Source organism: Camelus dromedarius, chromosome 2 (genome assembly GCF_036321535.1).
Source record: "Camelus dromedarius isolate mCamDro1 chromosome 2, mCamDro1.pat, whole genome shotgun sequence".
Taxonomy (NCBI): domain Eukaryota; kingdom Metazoa; phylum Chordata; class Mammalia; order Artiodactyla; family Camelidae; genus Camelus; species Camelus dromedarius.
Window position 1 is genome coordinate 80204068 of NC_087437.1, and position 22822 is coordinate 80226889.

The window sequence follows — 22822 nt, forward strand, 5'->3', positions numbered from 1 at the left end:
GCTCTTTCCTCTAACAACAACAGCTTCCCCTGGGGCATCATCACACCCCAGCAGCTTGCGTAGGAAAAGTGGGATTGTGGGAGAAATTTTAAAAGCCCTTCTTATAGGGTACATTTCTTTAAAGTACCCAAGTGTTCTCTTGGATGCTTACTGGGGAATAAGTCACTAACATCAGCCTCTAGTCCAGAGCCAAAGATTCACTTTCTTGCTGCTCTGTTTTCGAGATGCCCTGCAACACCAAGTACCCTAGAGGAACTGAAAATAACCCTTCACGGCAAATGGCTACTAGAGACAAGGCACAATGTCGCCCCAGTCCAACCCTGTATCAGTCAGCTCAGGCCACATTAGCAATATACCACAGACTGGGCACTTAAACAATAGAAATGTATTTCTCACGGTTCTGGAGTCTAGAAGTCCATGATCAAGGTGCCAGCATGGTTGGTTTCTTGTGAGATTCCTCCACTTGCAGACAACAGCTTCTCAATGTCCTCAGATGGCCTTTTCTGTCTGTGAGCGCATGGAGAGAGAGAGAGAGTCTGTGTCTCTTTCTGCTCTTTTAAGGATCAAAGTGTGTACAATTATCGAGGACCCAAGTCAGTTGTGAAAGTGCAGATTTTAAAACCCAAGACAGTGGTAAGATGCTACAGAAGAAAGGGCGCCACGGATGAGTTTAAACAAAGGGTGTGGTGTGGTTACACGTCGTTTAGAACGATCGTTCAGGTAACAGCGAGGGAAATGGACTGGGGTCCTGAGACTGAAAGCAAAGAAGAAAGTTCGCAATCTATTATTAACCTGGATGATGAAGACAGAAAACTTGAACTATATCATAGGAGTATGATCAAAGGTAAGGACACAGACTGGAGAGACGTCCAAGAAACAAAGTCAAGAAAATTTGGGAAAATTAATGATTTCTATCACAAAGGACTTCTGGAGAAGCATTACTTTAATTGTCTTTAACTTTTCTCACTTCACTCAATTAACATTTCCACAGCCCCTTGATTTATATCTATGTTAGCACACATTGCAAAATACCTTTAGTTCAATCTAGCTTGCCTTCTAACATATTCTGATCACCTTTCCCAAGTGTACTTTAATTTTACAAATTTAAACATGTTAGACATTGTCAATAGATACTGAGAGCAAAGACCTGTTACTAAGTCTCCAACAGCCTTGGCTACTAGTATCCTCCTTAATACACAGGAATTAGATCTCAGAGCTGACCTGTGAACTCTGGCATGTCTTACTCTCAACGTCCAAACTGGTTGAGAGCTCCTTTGTTCTCCTTTCGTGCCCATGATACACCGTTGTGCTGGGCACCCAGCGCTATGCCTTGGAATCATCCTCTCCTCTTCCCCAAATTCTTTACCCAGACGGCTTTCACAATCATCATTTCCTTTCTACTTCCAGGCCTAACCCTCCGCAGTACCAGAACTGTTCCCTTCCGTCCTGCGTGCCGCAGCCATGCCCCTTCCAGAGTCCTGACTCCATCCAGGCACTCAGATTAAGGCCCCCCGACTCCCTCAGGCAGAGCCAGCACCCTCTCTTAGAGGCTGCATCACAATCATCTGTACGTATCTCCATCCAACTAGACTATGAGATGGTTAAGTGCGAGAGCCTATCCTGTTCAAGCAAACCCACACCTCAGGCTTCGGACCCTGTATATACTTTGTTGAATTAATTAAAAGAGTTCTTGTGAGAAGGCAGTTTACATTAGTGATTGTGTTAAACAGTGTTGCATGAGTATGTACTGTTTCTCCCATTCATGTGGAAAGCACTTAACTGCCAAGCCAGAGTGTTAAAATTTCTTTGTATCTCAGAGAGTCTCAGGCAATGCCTTAAACCTAGTAGGCACCTAGGAGATACTTGGGTTTGATGTAGGTGGTATCTCTCTCCTCACCGTGGTACAAACTGGAACCAAATTGTAGCCAAAACACACTTCTCTACTTCCCCTTTATTAAGTAAGTTTCATTCAAGAGATCATTAAAGACAACCATTTCTCTGATCCTCCTCCAAAATCTGTTAAGCCAACATGAAGAATTAGCTGGTCCCTGAACCCTATTTGGCTTCCAACTCTGCTTTGTTTGGAAGCAAAGAGTGATAAAGGGAACACAGCCATTGCAGGAGGTTAGAACTAGACTTGAGCACTGAGTTCTGTAGCCAGAGCCAAACACTACTCTTCTGTCTTCCTTGAAATGCTCTCCTGCCCAGGGTCCTAAAAAGCTTATGGTACTAACTAGCTGCCAACTGCCACGTCTCCCGATCACTGCAGAGCCAAGCAGTTAAGCTATGGGAGTAAAATAATCCCTGTCCTCACCCCACTTTCACTCCATTTCACTAAACTGAGGATGTTTCATTTGTACAGGTTTCTTACTGAGAGAGGCGCAAACCACAAGGAACAACATTCAAGCAGCTCTCACATTTTCCAGGTTGTCTTTGCATTGCAAAAAGCCATATTTAACACAGTACTGTTGAAAAGACCAGACTAAGTTCAAGTGCAGCAAATGAGAACAAATGGATGGTTCAACATAGGATCCAAATGGCTTTGCTCCTAACAACAATAATGTTTATTAAGGGTGCCTGCTCTGTGGCTGCCACTATACTAAGGGATTTATATCCCTTCTATCCTTCTGTGCACATTCTGCCATTTAATCCTCACAACAATCCTATGTGGTCACAATTATTCCTACTCATGGACGGGAAAAAATGAAGCTGAGAGAGGCCTGGCTGTGCCTGTGGATACACAACTAGTGAGCCGGAGGAGCTCGGGTAAACCCAGTTCAGTCTGGCTCCAAACCCTGCCACCTTCACCACTGCTCCTGCCTAAGTTAAACTGAAAACATCAGACGAAAGGAATAGCCGCTGATGTGGCCGGAAGGACTCAAAGGCACAGGATAAACAGGATGCATCTTCCTGGAGCAATTTTGCTTAATGACAAAGTAATAAAATACATTTCAATGTATTAAAACAAACATGAATGCATATCAGCATAATGCAAACTTCACACACATTTTTAAAATAAAATAGAAGGCACCAAAAAAAGTCTTTTTTGAAACGCAGTCCCACCTGAGGCTGTCTCAGCCTCTACCTGCATCCACTCCTTCCCTCCTCCTCCCACTCCCAGGGTATTTATTTGGCCCTACATTCCATTAAAAGGCTCAAGTGTGACCTGGCCAATGGCCCACATCAGCAGATACATCCTAGGGGCACATGGACAGGACATGGCAGTGGTAGTTTTATTTAGGTGGGCACTTCCTGTGCATAGAACTATAGCCTCCAGGCAGAGGCAGAGGACTGGGCACCAAGGCTTCCATCACCAGGTGGGGTTCAACACAGGACTGACTAGAATCCTAGGCAAGGTAAAACCAGAGAGAAAACAGAGTGAGGGAATCCAAAAGCTGGAAGGGGACCCTTCAGGTTCCAGATTCAGAATCTTCTGGACAGTAAAGAAGAGAGAGAGAAAAGAGGAGAGAGTGAGAGAGAGATGGAGAGAGAAAGGAGGGGGGAGATTAAATACAGAGGGAGTGGAGGAGAATGAAGAGGAGAGAGGGAGAAAAAGGAAGAAAGGAGGGAAGTTGGAATGTCAGTTAGTGCTGAAGTGTCTTACCAATTATGGGTGACCATCTGAATTTAGTCTTGGTCAATATTCCAATATCATTGTCATTTGTTGCCTAAACCAGCATCTAAATACTTTTCCTATTTGATGCATTCTTTACTATACGAATCACGGTAAAAGGCAGAAACTAATACCACCTGAGGAGCCGGAAATGCCAGCCCCTCGAATATATGCCCGCAACTCTGTTAACCCAATGCACCTGCACGGAGGCAGCTGCTCCCCCTCCGCTGCTGGCAGGACTTCCTTGGGACGTGGGGCTGGCAGAGTGGACTGAAAGTGAAGCCCAACAGTAGATCCAGCTGTAAAAAGCTAAAAGATGCCCAAACCAGGCAAAGGCAGGGACTGCTATTTGATGATGATGAAGGAGTACAACCTTTGCATAAAATCAAAAGGTCTTACCAACAGCCTTATACCTCAAGCCAGTGTTTTCCACTAGTGTTCAAAGGTACAAAATTCATCCATTTTACCTGTGGGTCTTAATGACACATCAGCTTCCCCCTTAGCTTCATGGGATCAACTTGATAAACAACCCCGAAGTGTTTTTTTTCTGTGCTCCTCTACCTCCATCTAGTGGATGGAGAGTTAACTGCAGCTTTGGCTTCCCTGAAATCTGCAATTAGTGCAGACTTTTTCCTTGGTCTGTAACTGCAAATCTGTTCAGGCTTTTGCAGCTGAAAAACACTCCTACTTCCCATGGGGCAGAATATCTATCTAGCTATGGAAAGCCAGTACCTCGAGGTATCCATTCTGCCCAGGGCTAGAACAACACATTCTGAATTTGTTGATCTAGCAATAACTGAAAAAGTTGGTATTTACAGTTATCACCTATTGAAAACTCTACCTTTAAATATTTTAATCTTGCTGAGAATTTCTGCTTCACTGAAGTACACACAAAAATAAAGCACAGAGATGTAGCAACAGAGAATCAAAAAAAAATGTTGAGCTGAGGAATTCTTAATGAGTTAAGATGGAAAATTAAAGCAGAGCAAAGGAAACACAGGAGATAGAGTGCAAAGAACTTAGTTTCGAGCCAGGGTCACCAGTGCAGAGTTATGAGCTGCTGTGTCTCCTTCGCTCCTTTCTCTCAAGGTCATTCCACCTGCCCATCCAGCTCTGTCCTCCTTCTCCAGACTTATTATGGCTTTTTTTCCCATCAGCAAAAAGTTAACCTTTTCCACTGACAAAAATCAATGAAACAAAGAATCACAGACTGTTTCAGGAAAAATATTTCTACAGATGATCTAGTTTCACTTCTCTCTTTCTATGTGTAGGTTTTAGGTACTTTCAGTAACTTGGCTACAGCCCTAAAGCCAGCTAGTTACAGAGCCGGTGGAAGGTAACTGCAACGCAACTCTGCAACGCCGCAAGAAGAAAGGGCTGTGCTGTCACGGGGCAAAGGCCACCGTGTGGGGCAGCGTCCACAGGACTTCCAGGTGAGAAATCATGTTTTGACTCGGGGGAATCTTTGTCAGGAACAACAGATGTCAGTCTTTCTTTACTTTTTTCCCTGCATGTCTGTTCCTGCCCTGGAGAAATGTCTTCAGGAAGCTGGCGGGTCACAAAATGTCTGGAAACCTATGTGCAATGTCTTCCAAAATGGTAGGTATTACCTCTGGGAAAACTACAGACTGCCCATCTGAAGGCATGAAACTTAATCACTGCGAGCCATATGTTGCCCAAGAAGACTACTTCTGAAGGCCTTGTTTAGCTTGGTGACAGTCAGGTCACAGCCCATAGTCTCTGGCATCACCAAGGGAGATTTCCAGTGTAAGGCTTCCAGAGTGACTATCAATGAATCATTTCCAATCAAGGAAACTGAGTTCTACTACACCCATCCTCTCTAAGTCCATGTTGAAGAGGAATGATAAAAAGAAGAGGAAAGCAAAACATATAGGGACAATACACAGCACAATTTTAGTGTCTTTCCTAGGCAGACCAAGCCCATGGCAGAGTAGAAACTATAAAACAGGGTAGATTGGAATATAACTGATCATTCCATTCAGCACACACTCCATGTGCCATCTGGCAGACTTGTGTAATTGATTGCCACAGGACATAATTATTTTAAAAGACAATTAATATGATTATCAGTAATGAAGTTTTTATCTGTGCAAACTAGGAGATGGGCAATGAGGTGAAGAAAGTAACCAAGCTTCCAAAATCAGAATGCAAGATGCACCATTCGGGAAGCTAGAGAGAGGAGCCCACTACCTGGAAACACTGCAATTCAGAGATTTGTGGTGTCCCCCTCATCCACTAGATGGTAGTCCCGTTTCCAGAAATAGCTCTTAGATTACACAGAATTTGAACCTCCTCTCTTATGTACATAATCTGTTGTTCAGGGTTTTATCAATTGATTAAACGAAGGGACAAAAAGGGAATATTGCTGAGCATCTATTTGATTGAGCACCAGGCAGCTTGCTGGATACATGTTGTCTATCCTCTATTTTAAACCTCACAACCAATTCTATAAGGGAGGTTAAGGTAATTAGACCATGATCACGCAGCTGATAAGAGATTGTGGCAAGCGGAATAATGGCCCCAAGGATGTCCATGTCCTGATCCCTCGCCTGTGAATGTTACCTTATGTGGCCAAAGAAACTTTGCGGCTATGATTAAATTAAGGGTCTTGAGATGGCAAGATTATCCAGTTGTCTTCTAAATGTAATCATGTTTATCTTTATAAGAGGGAAATTTGACTACAGAAGAAAAGGTGATATGACCATGGAAGCAGAGACTAGGGTGATGCAGGCAGGATCCAAGGAATGCTGGCAACCCCAAGACATAGAGGAGGCAAGAAGAGGATTCTCCCCTGGAGTTTCCAGAAGGAAGCAACCCTGCCTACCCCTTGTGGCCCCTTGAGACTCATTTTGGAGTTTTAACCTCCAGAAGTGTAGGAGAATAAATTTGTGTTGTGTTAAGCCACTAGGTTTGTGGTTATATGTTACAGCAGCAATAGAAATTAGTACAGAGATGAGCCAGAATTCTTACCCAATCTGCTCACACTTGAAGCCAGCATTCTTTTCACTACTTTACACTGCCTGCAATTTGATTAAAGATTTTGGAATTAAGTAAACAAAGATCGATGTCTTATTCCAATTTGAATATTCCCAAGATCTAGAACTGAGTATTGAATCAGATGAATGCATGTTGGTCTTCTAAAATCATTAGAATTATACCACTTGTTAATTATTGTCATAATGGTTCTAAACCATTCAAAGAAAAAAAATCAAAGAAACTCACCATTTAAGAACGGCTAACCCGAAGTCAGTAATTTTGACTAAGTTATTCCACATACTTTGAACTAAAATATTCAGATATTGAGCTGAAAGTGCCTCGATGCTGTTGACTCACAGAATTCAGAAAGCCATTAGGTTTACATATCTCACCTTATCCTTATCTACACTTAAACATATATGCATATTGGTTGTTCTTTGATGACACTGTCATATTAGCACAAAAATCTAGTCTGTACCATCAGTTAGATCTTCAACCTTGATCAAATCACCCAACATTTCTGGACCTCAGTGTCCTCACCTGCAGAATGGGGCAGTGGGTGGGAAGCTTGCCAAGCAGATCATCTCTAGGTTTTCTCCCAGTTTTAAGCTAAAGTGATGGCAGGATTCCCACAGCAAAGCTTCTAAGTAGATTTCAAGTGTGCTCATTATTACAAGGTGCCACTAGAGGTCAGATTAAGCTTAGTAATGCTGTCTAATCTGGTGTGTACAATGAGCAAATGCAAAAGCTTACCTGGTACATTAATGCCTTGCCAGCAGGCCTTCACCAGACCCTTCTGAGCTAATAAATGTTGGCCCCAGTGTTATAGAGTAAAATAGGAAAATCCCTGAAACCAAAATTACATTCATTAATCTGTAATTTGCAATTGCCTGGTACCAGAGTCCTCGTCTTTCTTTGTTTGCCTGAATGTTGTTAGTTGAATGTGTCACCTGAAGCTCTATGCTCCGCATTTGCTCCTGTTACTGTGCTAATCAATCAGCTACATGGAAGCGGGACTGCAAGACTAAAAATGTTACCTGCATCCTCATTATGCATCTAGGGTAACTGTACTAAGAATATGTAACTATGTATATGGAATTTGATCCATTGTATGTATTTGAAGTGAAATGTAAAGGAATGAATGAAAAAGAAAACAATGAATAAAAGGAAAAACACATCGTCCTTGGATACTTGCCTTGTATCCAAGCTACCAATCAACTCTAGGCACAATGGCAAAGTCCATAAAATTAGATTTTTCCCCCCATCACTTCGTCACTCCCACTGTCTCTCTTCTCAACATTTTTAGTCAAACTATGCTCTCTGGAGAGATCCAAAGAACTCAAATGCAGTAAGATATAAGAATCTGACAATGCAATTTTGCTCCTCTGGGCACATTTGCATTTTGTCAGAGACCAAGGCCTATTAATGGGTGGAATTCATAAGTAGAATTGCCATTATCCAGAAAGGTATTCATCTAGGGGACAGGATAATTGACAGCATCTTCAAAAATCTTCTCAAGAGCTGACACCATAAGCCAACGACAAAGGCTGGCCTTGCCTCCAATTAAGGCACACAGCCTGAGTGCCTAAGGCAGTCTCTCTCTCTTTTTTAACAGCATTTATTGATTATGCATCATTGCATGTGAGGTTCTGTGTGAACCTAAGGCAGGTTCCTGCCCTTGAGAAACACACTCAGCTGAGTTCCTGATTCTGAGAGCTCTGAGTTTGTTTCGCTAATTCATAGGATTGCTGCTTGAGGACCTAATGACTTCTCTCTGCATGATGCAGCAGGAGCCTCAGGACCACCTCCGCAGTAAGGCCTACAGAATGGGGATGGTCTCCCGTATAACAGTAAATGACAGGGAAGGGGAGGGGGCTCCGAGAGTCATGCTGAAGGGATGGGTGCACAGGGCACTGACCTGACCACCCGACCGGAGGCTTCAGATTATTCATAATTTCCGGATAGCTCTGTGGCATGAGGACAAGGCAAAATGTTCAAGTGGCTGTAACTTAGTAACACCAGAGTCAAGCAAATCTTAAAGCTTCGGGGACCTCTAAACTCTTAGGGTTCTGATGCACTAACACTCAGAATCACAGCCTGTCTCCAGTTTCCTCTACATGAAATCACCATCATGGGTACATCTGCCTTAAAGCTGCCACGACGTACAAAAAGCACACAACAAAAATTCTCTTTGACGTTTACTGTCTCGGTAAACAGAAATACCACCTCATATTTGCCTAGCACCTGGTAGTTTACAGAGTCACTCAGAAAATCCCTTCCCCTATCCTGTAAAGGTAAAACATCCTCACCTCACAGATTTTTGGAATTGGTAGAAGACGGTCTGCTCCACCCTCCCCTCCACACTTACCCTTCTCACTGCGCTGGATGAGGAACTGTGAGCACTTCCTGACCCCCACCCCACGCTCCCACCATCCAACACCACCTTTCATAAGCACCACTTTGCAGATGATGAAATCGAGACTCACACAGTTCAAAATTTCTCGGCAGCAGAAATTGTGCAAGTGGAGGAGCAGGGTCTGAAACTGGCTGGATTTTTCAACCCTCATTCCATGAAGCCTCTCAGCAGCACCCAACACTGTTGATGCCTGTTGCTTTCTCGAACCCTCTCTCTCCAGGTTTTCACCACATTGCACCCTCGATTTTTCTGCTACCTCTGACCCCTTCTCATTCTCCTTAAGGAGTCAGAATTGGTCAGTCTTAGGTCTGAGCTCTCTTATCTACTCTATAGTCTCACCTTGTTTTGCCTCTTACTCTCATAGTTTCAGAAGTTTGTTTTACTGTTGTTGTTGTTGTCTGGGGGGGGTGTAATTAGGTTTATTTATTCATTTATTTTTAGAGGAGGTACTGGGGATTGAACCCTTATGCATGCTGAGCTACACCCTCCCCTTTTACTCTCATAGTTTTAAATATTACCTATGCTACATCTATTCCCAAGTTTATGTCTCTAAGCCATGACCCCTTTTTGAGTTCCCAGATTTATTCATTCAAATGTCGATTTCTCATCTCCATCTTGATATTTCCAGGTCTTTATTTTCTCACCCTAACCACCTCTAAATTCTTCTTCATCTCTCACCCAGAAAATTGAGTTTTACCTCCAAACTCTTCCTCTCTCTTTCCTTCCACATTCAACCAAACAAAGTACTGTGGGGTCTACTCCCCAAATGCATCCTCAAAGCACTGCTTTTATCTTCAAATATAAAAATAAAATTATAAAACAATAGGAGAAAGTTGAACACTAAATATTTGAGAATATTTTCAATGTACCATGAATTTTTATGTGTTTAGTATAGCAATCATTTCTAGAAGTACATACTGAAATATATATAAATGATATGTTGTCTGAGAATGGATTTAAAATATAACCATGCAGTGATAACTCCTAAAACTAGGTGATAGCACATCAGGCTCATTATCCTCTTTTATTTTGTGTGCATTTGCAAAATTCCATAATAAAGTTATGGGAAAATGTTATGGTTTGCCTCAAATAACATAAGGCAATAAGACAATGTCAGACTTTATACTTTTATTCCAAGTAAGTTGTCAGCTTTATTAAGAGGGAAAAGCAATGGCAATTTAACCTAACAAGAATTTGCCCCAAATAATTCAAATTATCAGGACGCTTCTGTGAAATACACACTCACGTCCACCATCTTTAAAGATTAACCTTGCCTTAAGTCGATATTGTGCCTTAAAATATCAGTGATAGTCTGAGAGCCATCATAATTACCAAGACACACACTGATCATGCAGAACATGAAGACAAATGCCCACAGTTTTTTAGTGGTGGTTCAAAAACACCATGAAATAATTAACCCAGGCCTTTACAATATTTCACTAAACATGTAATACATATTAAATTTCCTACCTAAGCACAAAAGAAAAGCCATATACTATCAGTAAACATTGTCCTTCCTGCAGTAAGAACAGCTGATAAAATATGTGAGAAATAATACGGCTACAAATTGAAATACATTCTTTTGTCAGAAAATACTATTGGAAAATATGAAACTATTGCATATTTGAAGTAATAACTATTATTTGGTATGGGAGGTCTGTGACACAATTAGATGAAAGTATATCTGTTTTTCACATATATACTTATGGTATATTCTAGATTTTTTCCAATAATGACATATATGAAATACTAATTTTCTTGTGAAGAACTAAAGGAAAAGTGTACTCAAAGACTTATTCAACTTAGTAAATTACTTCTTTCATGTGCATATGAACATAGTTTTAGCTAACTATTGAAGGAATAGAAGCTTTGAATGTAATAAAAAATAATAACAATTTAAGTTATTAGAATATGTTATGGATAGAGCAATGACATGAGATGTATGCACTGCCATTAAAAGACGATTACAGCAAAGAAGATGAAACAGAAGTCTGCAAAGCAGTACCGAATGTCAGCAACACAACTGATTTTACAAAAACAAGATTTCAACAATACTTCGTAATAAAATGGAGAGCAGTTATGACAGTCTCCTGCAGTTCTTGAAATTCCCTGGTTATCCATAGCAAAGCGCTTAAAAGGTATCAACCCTACTGACGAGACACCCATTTTTCTTTTACAAAGACGAGAGATCCAAACATGTGACCTTTTCTTTAATGACATGTGGCTATCTAAAGAAAGCACCCTTGCAGATAATTTTTTAAATGAATAAGTAAACAAACTTGTCTCTTCAAGTTAGAAGTGATGCTTCAATGCTAAGTAAGGCAGTGGTTGATGTTCAAAAGAAATTACAGGAAAAAGATTCTGAAAGTGACTATTAAGAAATATTTTCATTACTATGCATTTGCGTTGCTACAAATGATATGTATTACCCATAGCACACTTTATATTTTACATTTGCACACTTTAAAACATGAGAACAGAATTATTTAACCCAGATAAAAAGCCTCTAAATGAAATATTTCAGTAGATACTGCATCCATTTTGATGAATTTTAAAACACTAACTGATTGCCATAAGAGAAGATGAATATTACAAACTGAATTTCAATAAAACTTCGGCATAACTGATGTGTGAGATTAAAAGCTGAGCATCACATAAAGCAGTAACAGCAAATGACATACTTCATCTGGGTATATATGTATTAGTGTGAGGTATCCTTTCCACTTAGAACATTATGCCATTAAAACCAAGTACTGACATGAACTATACTTGAAACTAGAACTTTGATTCTCAATATCAAGTTGTTTAATTATTTTAAAATAAAGATATTCAACAACACAAAGAAATATTATTGAAAATATACTTAGTTCTATCATTTAAAAATTATTTAAAATATGATTTATTTCATCTTATCCTTTACTTCTACTCTTGTATGTGTTTTATAATGTGTATTTGTATGATTGTACATTCACATGAAGTAAGTATACATTTGGGGGATAGTTCACTAATTTGTTTTGTCTGATGAAGTGCCCCCAGGAATTCAAGTGGAAGTTTAAAGTAGCCTCATGTTCTACCTTAAACGGCTCTTTGGGACCTCCTTCCCTCTGCTTATCAAAGTAAAATTAAGTTACAGTGAAGTTAAAGGACAGCCTTAGAGCCACAAGGAAGAACAGGGGATGTCATGAAGTTCAGTTCATAGAATACGTTTAAGGTATCTGTTGCCAGGTAGCCAGAACTGGGCCTTGGTGAGCGCAGACTGAAATGGAATGAGGAAACTGCACCTGAAGGTAGAATAAAGAATTGTTAGCAGCTAAATCCTCTCCACTATACTAACAACAGAAGCAATGCATAGTCTCGAACTTCCCTCATGTACATGGGCAAGAATCAGAAAACTGACTTATTAACAAGATTATTATTTTGGAGACTATTTTATGATTAGATCACCTTGGCAAATCTCCTGGATGACAAGTCTCTTATGCAATCTTCTGGTACTGGAATTTTCCCCGAACCTTGACAAAGGGGTTTGTTAAGCAAATAAATAATATAAAGAAGAGCCTTCTCAAAAGAGAAGAATTTAGGAGTGCTCTATTAAGTCAACTGGTAGTGTCAATTAAGAATCATTCCTATCCAGTTACTAGGATACAAGATTCTCCTGCACAGTGGCTTTCTAACTTTTAGATGAGGACTCACAGTAGGAAATGCATTCCTCAACCTATCCCAAGAAACACATGAATATGCAATTGAAAAGGATTTTACAAAACAATTTTTGCCCTTACTATGCAGAACAAAATGGAGCGTATTTATTTTATTCCATTTTTAAAATTCTAGTCACACCTTCCTGAACTGATCCCCTTTCCACCAATGAGTCCGCCCCTGCAGTTTGTACATACTGCTCTAGCCCCGACAGCCTAGCTCAGCAAGCCCTGATCACAGCATCATTCTACACATCTGAAGTTAACACAATTGCATTTCTTCTTCTTTAATATTATTACTATTCCATACTTTAAAAAGTTCCAGACAGGCTGTCCCTTCAGATTGGAGTGAGTCTGCAAAATTTCACTGACCTTAAAAGTTCTTCTGATGGAGAACCCAGAGCTAGGGGGTTGGAGCTTGGAGGACAGAAGGTATATACACAGGTGAGTGAGGGAGCTGCACACCAGGTCCAGGAAGGTAATATAAATTGGCTGAGCTTCCAGGTTCTGAGTTGGTATTACAACAGCATGACTGTATAATAAAGGGCAGCTCATAACAGACACATAGAGCACTTGCCAAATAGGCACTGCTGTAAGCACTTCACATGTATCGCCATTTATTCTTCTAAAACTCAGTGAGGTAAGGACTATTGACAACCCCTTTTTATAGATGAAGAAAACAGAGGGTGGTTGGCCTATTAACTCTTCCATGGGCACCAATGAGTAAGAAGTCTAACTGGGATTTGAACTGGGGCTCTCAGTTCCAGGAATCATGGTCTTAACCACTTACACTGTCTATCTCTAGATCTTTTCCAAAATCCTCCATTTTTAAAAAATAATAAATAATTTTTTTACTTACATGCAGGTTAAATAAAACTTGTCCATGGGTTACATGTTGCCCCTGAGCTGGCTATTGCAAGCTCTGCCTTAGAGAACAGTGCCCCTATGGAGGGGCACTAACCTGGGAGTCAAAGGATGGGGCTCATGCCTGCCTCTGTCTTGCTGTGAACTTTGGGAAAATCTTGTTACCCGTCTGGGTTTCAGCATCCCTACCTTAAAAATGAAAGTCTTGAAGCAGATGATCTCTAAGGACCTGTCACTTACAACATCCTATGAGTCTAAGGCACTCAAGAGAAAAGGAGGCCTAAATCAAGAGAGAACACTGGAAATAAAGAGACTACATCTACCCAATGAGTGCAATGGAACCAGAAACATGTGAGCAGAGATAGAACAGGGGGAAGAGCAGTGAAGAAACAGAAGACCTACAATGAGAAAAGGTTCATAGATGCTGAGATTGGATTAGTGAGTTCTTCTAGGATCCTATTAAAGAAAGCAAAATGTTGCAGGTAAGATTATAGTTGGAGAATATTTACATGACTTTTTTTTTCCTTTAAACTAAGGATGGGGGAAAAAGACGACAAAGCCGAACAGACGGTAAAGACATGGCTTGAGTGTGGAGCAGGAAATGTCTAATGTAATCTTTGCCAGTTAACTGAGAAATTGGCACGGCTGGGGAATTGGAGATGGAGGTTGCAGGGAGTGAAACAAGAATGTACAAAGAGATCCTGGACAATCTCAGAAGAGTGGTATGCCTTACTGGCTCAGAATCAGGATCTGCAGACACTGCGCACGGCCAAAATGACTCCTGTCACTGGGCCATCTGTTATAAACCACTCCATTTTTCCCCAGAAACTCTTTTGGCAAGATGGATGTGAAACTGTGTGCTGAAAATCAGCCATGGAATGCCCAGAACTGAATTCATCCTGAAAATTAATTGCTTTTTGAAATCATCTTTCTGGAAAGGTTTTAAAGAGAGCCTCCTGGAAACTGGGAATTATGAAAATAAATAAAGAAACCTCATTTAATACAGAGTCATTAACGGGGGCATTGTCACTAACTACTCAGACCCCAGCAGGATAAGGAAGAATTTCTCCTTGCCCAGCAACAGCCTAGCCATTGAGAAGCAGTTACCACCTTGGATTCCTCAAAACAGCTCCTCCCAACTTTCTCTCTTCCTCCATAAAAGCAACCCCCTCTTCTCTGTTGTTTGGACTTGCTTTTGGTTCACCATGGTTTGCTTGTCCTCAATTGCAATTCTCTGTTATTTCCAAATAAATTCATTTTGCTGATAAATAACTCTATTTTTTTTTAAGATCAACAGAGTTAAGCAGATGGTCCCTGGGCATCCCTCACTGCCCAGGGAAGCCTACCCTACTTCCTTCTGGGAATGGAGCAACATTGAAAGACATCTTTAAAACCCTGACTGGATATGAATTTCCTGTGAAACTGTGTGCCCTTAATTTGTACATAAATTAAGTCAGTTTTCTTTTTAATTGTGGCTCTTGTTTAAAACACTTACGAGGATGCTAAATTAAAATGCAGGTTCATAGGCCCCACCCTCGGGGAATGGGAGTTTTCACTCTTACCAAGCTTCCAGGCATAATGCAGGAAGAAGTTTCTGACTAAGTCCTCTGCCAGACTGTATTCTAAGGGGCTAACCTGAGATCCGCAGGCACGAGGAACTGCTCCAGGAACCATTAAAGGCCAGAGACTCCAAGTTCTGTCACTTACAACTTCACCACTTATACCACTGATCTACCTCACATATTTGAGAAGTGAAAATTTCCTAAGAGGACATTCTTTTGCACCAAGATGTCTGAAGACCTTCCTTTTCTCCAAGTTATTGTTTCACGGTTGAGCGCCGACCTTCACGGTTTTCTTTTTGTCATCATCATTGAGTAATTGCCAAGTTGCAGGAACATTTCTTTTAACTGGAGACATAAAAGTCTACCCCCGTGGAACTTATGTACTACTTGGACAAACAATAAACAGATAAATAAATTAGACAGAATGTTAAAAGATGATGCGTTCCATAGGGAAAACAAAGGGAAAAAACAGGGTAAAGAAGTGACCGGAACACTAAGAGCACTGCAATTTTAAACAGGATGGCCCAGTTGTCCTCACTGTGAAGGTAAGATTAGAGCAAGGACCGCAAGAAGGTGAGGAACTTATTTGGAAGGAAATTCCAGGCAGAAGGAAAGGCCAGTGTAAAGTAAATGTACCTGTAGTAGAAATGTATTTAGTTTTCAGGGAGAATCACCTAGGAGGCCAAGGTGGCTAGAGCAGAGTCTAAGGTCAGGAATGTAATGAAGTGGGGCAGACCAAGGTGACCGACGATCTCTAGGCCATGGTGAAGACTTTGACTTTACTCTGGATGAAATGAAATTGCTGTAGGGTCTTGAGTAAAGTGATGTGATTGACTTGGTTTACGTTATTATCACTAGATCTATTACAACTTATTAGGTTGCTGGATTAGATACAAAGTGGTTAATGTCCAACAGGGTCTTAAACCATAATCTTTGGGTTCCACTGGGCAGACATTATTCACCTTTCTACAGAACAAAATCTACCACTGAGGGCTGAGGTTATTTTCTCTGGAATGTGTATTTTTCATGTTTTTATTTTAAAAATCAAACTAGCAGATGCATTTTGAGTTTCACAAAACTCTGGCAAACAGGAGTGGTAGAGCATTTTTATACCTGTTTTATAGTTGATAAAGTATAGAAAAGTAAAGTGACACACTCAAGATTTAAATATATACATTTACAGTAAATGTGTGTGTGTATATATATATATATAAAATATTTATCTAGTAGATGGGATTGTTAAATCTTTATTTTATTTATTAACCATAGAATTTACTCAGAAAACCTGGAAATGAGCCTTTAAAGGAACTAAATATTTATGTTGGTCAGAGCAGAAAGGTGAAAAAATAAACCCTGTATTTTGGGGGGTCCAGTCATGAGAAGAGAACCCACACAAGGCAGCCCTTTTTATTCAAGGAACTGGTTATGAAAGTATTGGAAGAGCTGAAAAGCTCAACAAGGTACAATAGAGAAACTCAGAGAGTAGCAAGAGTATGGCCCTATCACTGGTTCGGCTGGGGAGCCCAGAGGAGGAGGTACCAGAGCTCAGGAGCTGGGCTGCGTGGCAGGAACTGGAACAGGCGGTTACTGGGACCACAGAGGATGGTCATCCAGAAGGAGCCAGAGCCAAAGGGAAGCTGTAGCCACTGCTGGAGCCCGACGGGGAGAGGATGCAGAGGTACCATGGCCTCTCCTTTCCTGTCTTTCTTTAACGTCCCACAATGCTTTCTGTTGGCTGAACCTCGATGGCAGCCAGTGAACAATCACAAGGGAGCTTTTGAGGAGCTCCGCTCCCTGTATTAGAGAGCACGGCGGAGAGGAGTAGGACATGGACCTGAAAACATACGGGCACAAGAATTCAAAAAGCAGATGCCTTAAAGATTTGGCTATGATGTCCCATGAGTTCCAAAAGGACCAAAGGAAGTTCAGGAGTTGGGGAGGAACTGGGCATGGTACAATACTGGGAATTTGCCAAATTGTGTGAGAATTTAAGTGTGGTAGATGAATGGGGACCTGGGAGTCTGGTACTTTATAGCAACCGACACAAACAGGAATTAAGAGAAAAATGAAATTGGTCCTGCTGGACTCCAGACAGATGGTATTAGTGAGAGATGGGTCCTGGGGTTTATTATTTTTGGCATCAATGTTAGAAAAGGCCTGGGCATATACATAAGCCAAAGGGAAAGAGAGGCTATGGAAAGTGACAGAGATGGATAATGCAAAATGAAAAAAGGAAAGAAAGGAAGGAGAAAAAAGGAGGGGAGAGGGAAGGGGAGGGCAGGGAAGAGAAAGAAAGAAACAAAGAGAGAAAGACAAATACACTATGTTATCACTCTCATGTGGAATCTTAAAAAATAGAACAAACTGGTGAATATAACAAAACAGAAACAGACTCACAGATATAAAGAACAAATTGGTGGCTACCAGTGGGGAGAGGGAAGAGGGGAGGGGCAAGACAGGGGTAGTGGACTAAGAAGTATGAACCACTATGTATAAAATAAATAAGCTACAAGAATATATTGCACAGCACATGGAATATAGCCAATATTTTATAATAATCATAAATGGAGTATAACCTATAAAAATTTTGAGTCACTATTGTGTACACCTAAAACTAATGTAATCTTGTAAATCAACTATACTTCAATTTTTAAAAAGAAAGAAAGAATTAAAATTTTTTGTGACTATGTAAGGTGACAGATGTTAGCCAGACTTATTGTGGTGATCATTTTGCAATAATATACAAATATCAAATCAGTATGTTATACACCTAAAACTGACATATTATATGTCAATTATATCTCAGTAAAGAAATAAGAGAAATAAATAGAAAAAAAAAGGATAGCTAATAAACTATGGCAGATAAGTGTCTCAGTCTACAAATTCTGATGTATAAGAGACATTTCATTTTTTCTAAACTCCACTCTCTTTCTTGGTTTACCATTCCAGTGGGGTAGTAGAAATGCAGAGAAAATTTCCCTGAGTTTTGTTTTCATATAAATTCTGGAATCTCACCTAGTGCTAAGGTATGGATGTGCAAGTGTACATGGTTGATGTGTACATGTGAGGCTGGAGTGTGGTGTGTGTGTGTCTGCCACTGGGGTGGGGAAATTGAAGGAGCACTTGCATTTGAACCTCAAAGGCATCTCTCCACACTGGCGTCTGCTGACCCATCCATTATCACATCTCGTCCTTGGTGGCTGGTACATCTGGTTACCTGAAAAAACATCCTTTGTATCTATCTGCATCGTCCCTTCAGAAACTCCTTCTGCACCATCCTTGGATACAAAGGCATCACCTATTACTACCCTCACCACAAATCAGTGTGAAAAACTCTCTGAGGCTACCCACATCCCATCTGGCTAGAGTAATACCACGGAACCATTCTCTCTAATGTATCACCACCTGCCCAGCGCTCCAAAGGGAAGTGAGTTATAGGCCCTTTCTGCTCTCAGATCACACAAGCTTTTCGGAGCTGTCACCATAGCCCCCGGCTTGACTCAGAGCAGGACACAGGACCTTCCTCAGAAACCCCCAGTCTTTCCTGCCTTTCCTCATCCATTTCTATTCTGACAGCCCAAGGAGTCCTTAGTGGTGAGGGAAGGGAACAGTGACAAGTCATATTCCTCACTACTCGAGCCACCTCTGTCTAGGTCTCTCTCTCCCTCTAATCACCAGGAAGAAAACAAAAATCTCGAAGCCTTCTCCTCCTTCTCCTGAGACAGTGAATATGGGCTAGTAATTTTTCTGCAGGCAAGGAAGAGACAAAGAGGAGAAAGAAAGTACCTGAGGGTAAAAAAAACACTGGTTAATATTTCAAAATATCATACCCCACAGAATCAAGTTCTGAGAGAAGGCGGCGGGCTGAGCTCAGAATTACAGAGGAGAGGAGAAAGCTTGGGAGTAAAGGAACATTTGGAGATGGAGATTACAATTCAGCTAAATGGCTGTATCTTCTTAAATGTTTCCCTTTCATGGGATGGATCTTCTCCATCAGGACAAGGATGAAAGCACTTTCTGGGAGTAAAATGAGACAAAGTTGGAGAAAACTTAACGAAAAAGAAATCACCTGTGCGAGCTCTGTGCAACATAATCACGTGAATTTCTCACAACAAATGGGCAAGGTTGAAATCATAATTCTCTTTCACAAATGAGGAAACTCAGGTAAAGAAAGGTTTGGAATTTGTCCCAAGTCACACAGACCAGTGCAGGTGCTGTGAAGGCTTGAGGTGAGTGAAAAGATTTAGTCCCCCAAGCTCACGGCTTGCTTCTTCTCTCACAACAGAGCTTAAAAATAAAGCTTGTCTTCAAGTATGCAAAACGCTTTAATTAGTAATAAAATATTTTTGTGTCTTTGACAATAGCTGTTATCTGGCTTGAGAAAATGAAAGCAGGACATGACTCAGCATGGAAAACTAGGACGTGTCTTGTGGGAACATGTTTTCTATAGTAACCTAGAAGACTCCAATTTTGCTGGGGCTTCTAAGGGCTAATTAGTCACGCTTCCTTAGAAACACCTATGCCTCCATCACATAACTCCTAAATACAGTACCCTTGTCCCAGCCCCTCGAGCGACTGGCCTGCGCACATACTGCTGCCGGGATTTGTGTCCCGGGGTCAAGCCAGATGGGTAGAGGTGGAGTATGTTACAAAACAGCCAGCAGCAGGAAGCGCCAGGGCTGCGTCATTGCTCAGTCTCTGGAGAGCACCGAAAATCAAGCACAGGAAACAAGAATTCAGTCTTGGAGTTTAATGCGGATCGGAAACCAGGCACAAGGTCTGAAAGTCAGAAGCTGGTAGAAGTAGCACAGAATTGAAAATAACGTTCAGGGAGAAGCTTGGACTTCCATTCTTTATAAACAATCAACCATCGGTATTACCAAAGAAATCGGCAAGCTTTAGAGACCATCACCGATGTAAAAATTTCTTAAGTCTCTCTTTTCATTTGCTAAATAAATAGGGGTCATACGAGGCGTATCATTTTATAATCTGATTTTTCCCTTAATATATCATGAATATGCCCCTTTATTTCTCAGCCAACAGCAGTTTGGTTTTTACCACCAATGCTCCATTGCCTGCCCTGGCCCAGGAAGCCAGTGATGTAATAACTGCTAGACCTAATGGCCACTTCCAGTTCTGGATCACTTGCCTTGTCCTCCTCGGCCGCTCCTTCCATAAAGAACATGCCTGCTCTGACCGCCTCCACATTCCTCTATCCTCGTTCTCCCTTCACCTCTGGCTGCTCCCTCTGATCCCTTTCACAATTATTTTCTTCTGATAATCTCTGAATATGAAAGACAGACATTCTGGAAACATGGCTCTCTCATCTTAAACACTCTTCTTAGACACTCTCTTTTACTGACCATCTCCACAATTTGACCCACAAAATCAAAATCTCAGCTTTGCCCCTCTCCTTAACTCTAGACTCTTAGCTATAATTCAACACAGATTGTCCACTGACTTGTTAAACTCAATGTGCCCAAAGCAGAACTTTTTCTTCTTCTTTCTCAAATATGAAGGTATCTCCCTTTAAGCTTGGAGACAGGAAACCCTCACAGCGTCACCTTGCCTCTTCGCCTTGGTAGTGTTAATTAACACAGGGCTAACATTGACTGAACTCAAATACTATGTCAACAGCTTTATAGACATGATTTTATTTAATCCTCACAAAGCACTTTACATCAAGGAAAGGGAAGCTTAGGAGAGTAAAGACACTTGCTCAAGGACACCCAGGAAGTAAGTGCAGAGCTAAGAGTCTTACCAGTTTGTCTCCAGAGCCCATAGCTTGTACTCCAGCTCCACATTTTTATGAAAAGACTCAAATAAGCCTGGGCTTTTGCAGAAGGAATTTTCACTTAGAAACCATGTGAAAGGAAAACAAAATTCAAAATGTAAGAATGGATTGAGGTACAAAGCATATATTGTTTTTTCAAATGTTAATAGTGTCTACCTGCATCGACCTAGCCAGCTTAGCTTGGCACCCTGCCCTGGTCCTTCTCCTCACCACAGTCCTCTCTTTTGGCTGTTAGACCGAATCAAACAGACTCTTTGCCCAAGGAAAGACCTGGGCAAAGAGTTCAACTTCTTCAAAATGCTGCTCATTAGAATTAGCCTGCTAGTGACGGTGTATATAAGGGCTCCTCTTATGTTCTGATTTGGTCCTCTGAGCCCAGCCCCATCCCCTGCAGTAAGGAGAATGCTTCCCTACCCTACCACTGAGCCTCAGACTCCTCTGAAACTACCTCCTCCTTCTCCCCCTAACTGACTCACACCTTGGAATTTCTAATGCTTCTACAACTCATTCTTGTGTGTGCTATTTGGTACTGAATGATGTATTTGACTAAGTGATTTCTGATGGTGGTGAGACCCCTTAGTAAAGACCAATCTGTTGTGGCCTTCTGGTGGCTTTGTTGCCCAGACACTATTATCCTTCAGCCAACCTGGCTTTGTCAGCTCCCACCAGCCACCAACTGACTTCTGCTCCCATCCCCAAGGCCTAGAAGGAGACTTCTTAATTATTTCACCATTTATTTAATTGAAGTATAATCACTTACAATGTATCAATTTCTGATGTGCAGCACAATGTCCCAGTCATGCATATACATACATATATTCATTTTCATATTCTTTTTAATTAAAGGCTATTACAAGATATTGAGTAGAGTTCCCTGTGCTATACAGAAGAAATTTGGGGGTTTTTTAATCTATATATATAGAGAGAGGCTAACATCTGCAAATCTCAAATTCCCAGATTTATCCCTTCCCACTCCCTTTCCCCTGGTAATCATAAGGTTATTTACTATGTCTGCAAGTCTGTTTCTGTTTTGTAGATGAGTTCATTAGTGTCCTCTTTTTTCTTTTTTTTTAGAGTCCACATATGAGTGATATCATATGATATTCTTCTTTCTCTTTCTGGCTTACTTCACATAGAATGATGATCTCCAGGTCCATCCATGTTGCTGCAAATGGCATTATTTGATTCTTTTTTATGGCTGAGTAGTATTCCATTGTATAAATATACCACTTCTTCTTTATCCAGTCATCTGTTGATGTACATTTAGAATGTTTCCATTTCTTGGCTATTGTATATACTGCTGCCATGAACACTGGGGTGCAAGTATCTTTTCGAATTAGAGTTCCCTCTGAATATATGCCCAGGAGTGGCGTTGCTGGATCATACGGTAAGTCTATTTTTAGTTTTTTAAGGAATCTCCATACTATTTTCCATAATGGCTGCACCAAATTACATTCCCAACAGTGTAGGAGGGTTCCCTTTTCTCTACACCCTCTCCCGCATTTATCGTTCGTGGACTTTTGAGAGATGGCCATTCTGACTGGTGTAAAGTGATAACTTACTGTAGTTTTGATTTGCATTTCTCTGATAATTAGTGATATTGAGCATTTTTTTATGTGCCTATTGGCCATTTGTATGTCTTTACTGGAGAATTGCTTGTTTAGGTCTTCTGCCCATTTTTGGATTTGTTTGTTTGTTTTTTATTATTAAGTTGTATAGGCTGTTTATATATGCTCGAAATTAAGCCTTTGTCCATCACATCATTTGCAAATATTTTCTCCCATTTCATTGCTTGTTGTTTTGTTTTGCTTATGGTTTCCTTTGCTCGACAAAAGCTTATTAGTTTAATTAGGTCTTATTTGTTAATTTTTGCTTTTATTTCTA

General features: G+C 40.8%; 1 protein-coding gene across 1 annotated transcript in view; it reads right to left on the minus strand.

Moving 5' to 3' along the window:
* ZPLD1 (zona pellucida like domain containing 1) overlaps positions 1-22822 on the minus strand; it is a 291846-nt gene that overhangs the window by 177299 nt on the left and 91725 nt on the right. Inside the window, exon 3 of the mRNA XM_010978421.3 lies at positions 397-507. The gene's annotated coding sequence lies outside the window, so the exon portion shown is untranslated. The remainder of the gene's footprint in view (positions 1-396; positions 508-22822) is intronic.